Consider the following 3,615-nt stretch of genomic DNA (forward strand, 5'->3'; position numbering starts at 1 on the left):
TTGGAGGGGCCCCTGGGTGGCTCAGTGAGTTGGGCCACTGCCTTTGGCTCAGGTCATGGTCCCAGAGTCCTGGGATCCAGCCCCGCATTGGGCTCTCTGCTCGGCGGGGAGCCTGCTTCCTCCCTCTCTCTCTGCCTGCCTCTCTGCCTACTTGTGATCTCTGTCTGTCAAATAAATAAATAAAATATTTAAAAAAATAGCGCTGGAATTTTTCAATCAGGTCCTCCCTCTTTCCTCAATTGTCCCCTAATCATTGGGGCATGATTCTAACAAAGCCTCAGACATTCCTTTGTCTAAAAAGCGGCCCACTATCAAAGAGCTAGTAATCTTGGGGTCAGCCCTTTGTCTTTTCCAAAGTGAGTAAAACCTTCTGAGTCCTGCAGGGTAAAAATCTGGCAAAAATCAAAGAGAATTTCTGATACACCAGTGAAATATACCACGAGGCTCCTGCCTATGACACGAATCCAAAACATCCTCTGGTCTAGTTCAAAAACCGATAAAGACATGAATGAGCGGGTTTCTTTAGGGAAAGCAGGCTTATGATATGCGAAGTTAAATCTCCACGTGTAGTGACTGATGCTTATCTCGTTTCCAGACTCATTTTCATCATCTTCTTAAGTATTCTTAATTTGGTTTTGGGACCATTTAGCTAATTAGACATGAGCAGCATGGCCTTGTGTGTTCCTGCACCATGGACAGAATTATTTAGTATTCTGTAGTTCAGTGACAGACAGCTGGGATGCACTTGAACGTTTCAGGAGTCTTACCTTATCTTTTTGTTATAGAGGCCTTGGGACAAATTAAAGCATTGGTCAGCTTCATTGTTAGCTAGCTAGACTTTTTTTTTTTTTTTTTGGATAGTATTAATTTATTATTTAATTACTGCCATTTTACATATGGCAATGCTATTATTATTTTTTTCTTTTTTTTCCAATTTATTTATTTTCAGAAAACAGTATTCATTATTTTTTCACCACACCCAGTGCTCCATGCAAGCCGTGCCCTCTATGACAATTCTAACTAGACTTTTAAAGATTGGCTAGCCAAGACTGAATTCTATTCAAGCACTGTTTTATCTGTCATACTAACTTTAAGGATATTAGCCTGTTGCATGGCCACAATTGGTACTGTTTAAATTGCCGACATCTATGTGTTCGTTCTGTGTGCCAACCTAAGGTGGTTTTTGCCTCATTTGTCACAATTCTGGACACATTAGAGGGACTTCAGTGGGGTAGCTGGATAGATATATGCATTTGTCTGGATCTTCAATTTTACTTGAGGACTTGGAGGAAAAAAAATTAATTTAACCACTTATTTAATGTGCTGCCAATTCTTTATTTAATTTGCTGTGAAGCAAACAAAATTATGCATTAGTTATGTTATGACTAAAACCCAAATGTTGACTAATACTTACAGTGATAGAATAGCAACTTGTAAACCAAGAAATGTGTCTGTTTAGCTGTCAGAATTCCAGCCAGAAGCCAGCCGGTGATGCTGAGGAAAAAACAGGTTGACATTGGTCCTGGGAGGGTGATGGGACGTGACCCCACCAAGCCACCAGGTGAGGCAGGACAAAGCCTACTGCTCCCATCTCCTGTCTATGTCCTCTGTGGTTAGACAGGAACTCTAAGGACTATGGGAAGAAGGAAAAGGAAGTCTCTAATTCGAGGGAACGGGACCTATCCGTTAGGTGAGATCCTGAAAAACCTGTACCAGCTGAGCCATTAAGGAAGTTTCCTCCTCCCTCAGCAAAGACTGCACTGGGCAGGAGCTCTCTGAGGTACAAAGACCTGGCCTGGCCATGGCACCTCCCACCTCCCAGTGCCTGAGCCTTTACCTTGAATGAAGACCAGGCTTTAGCACCCCCGTCAGTGGACCTCCTGCTCCTCCCCAGCCTGCCTACTGTGGGCAACGCAGCCTTGCTCGAGTCCAGTCCTAGCCATGAGCGAGCTCCTGCCGTTGGACTAGTCCAGGCTTTGAGTGCTTGTCTTTTTTTTTTTTTTTTAAGATTTTTATTTATTTATTTGATAGACAGAGAGAGATCACAAGTAGGCAGAGAGGCAGGCAGAGAGGGAGGGGGAAGCAGGCTCCCTGCTGAGCAGAGAGCCGGATATGGGGCTCTATCCCAGGACCCTGAGATCATGACCTGAGCTGAAGGCAGAGGCTTAAATCACTGAGCCACCCAGGCGCCCCTGAGTGCCTATCTTCATGTGGCCCTCTCCCAGGACTGCGGACTGGGTCCAACCAATGAAGAATTTAAAGCAGGATTTTTCTGTGAAAATAAATACAAATGCAAAATTCACGTGGGTGCCTTAAGCTACAAGAGCTCAGCGGTGATAGGTGCAGTCACCGTGTCTTTGAGCAGTTCCTCGGCCCCCTGGGGATGCGTTCACCCTCCTCTGCCATTGGAGTGTCACCAGGAGAGAGATGGGAGAAGCCCCGCTCTGAGAAACGTCACTACAGGGTAAAGGAGCCAGCCCATGTGTGACGTCCTCCCTCAGAATCGGAGATGGCGCTCTTCAGAGGGCATGTGGACATCCCATACAGTTCCAGACACCTGGCCTCCTAACTGAACGGGATGCAATGCCTTTATCCCCCCTTCCTAATCCGTGCAAAATGTCCGAGGAATAAAACCAGTTTTTTGTTTCTTAATGGGCTTGTACAATGTGCCAATTTTGTACAGACTGCTTTTTTCTATTTTTTTGCAAAATTGTTTTCAGAAGCATTTAAAATTATTTATGTTGCCTGTTTTTCATTTCAAGAAAGATGCTGGGGATCCTGAGCTCAGAGGGCATGAGGTGGGGTCCGGGGGCCTCCCAGCTTCGATGTCATGCTTGTGCCGCTGGCCCCGAGCCCTCGGCTCCATGCTCCTCCTGGCCCCTGCAGACTTGGAGGAGCCTTTCTGAGCATGACGCCCTCAATCTGGAGGGGTGTGGATGATAGGGAGGAGTCCCCTCCTTGTCCTAGACAAACAACAGCCGTCCCATTACCTGGCCTTTTCTTTACTCCTGCCCTGAGAGCTTTCAGGATACATATGAAAGCTGAAATCTGAGTGGGAAGAAATGTACCTTGAGGGGGTCCCTAATTTGAGATCTGACTGTGACAGCCTGGTTCCAGCCAGGCCAGTTCTAGGTCTAATTCAGTGAATTCTGAGTTAAGTTTTGAAGGATCTGACCCTTCCAGATAGTCCCTCAAACTCTGCCTCTTAAAAAGAAAATTTCTCAGAGACCAATTCTTGGCGTGTGTTCCCTAGAGAATAACTGGCAAGTTTGGAGGCTTGTTCTGTATCTGTTTCTATTCTGGCAGCTAATTAGTGTGTTGGTTAGGAGGCTCCTGTGCGTTTGTTAGAACTGTCACCTTCAGAGCGTGTTTGTGAGGTCCTGGCTCTGAGGCCAACACCCCAGCTTCCCAGTCGCACAGGGCTTACGTGTCCCTTTTGCCCTAAACCAGAGCCTTCTCTCGTACCGAAAGCATGAGCCCTGATACCTTGCAGATGGAAATTCATCCCTGACATGAAGAGAGACCGTCTGCCACCTCCCAGATGGCTTAGGGAGGGCAAAGAAGGATTCAGAGGAAGTAAGCTAAGAAAGGGAGAACAAGGGAATCCAGTTGGGT

The sequence above is a fragment of the Neovison vison genome, chromosome 3 (assembly GCF_020171115.1).
Source record: "Neovison vison isolate M4711 chromosome 3, ASM_NN_V1, whole genome shotgun sequence".
NCBI classification, from domain to species: domain Eukaryota; kingdom Metazoa; phylum Chordata; class Mammalia; order Carnivora; family Mustelidae; genus Neogale; species Neogale vison.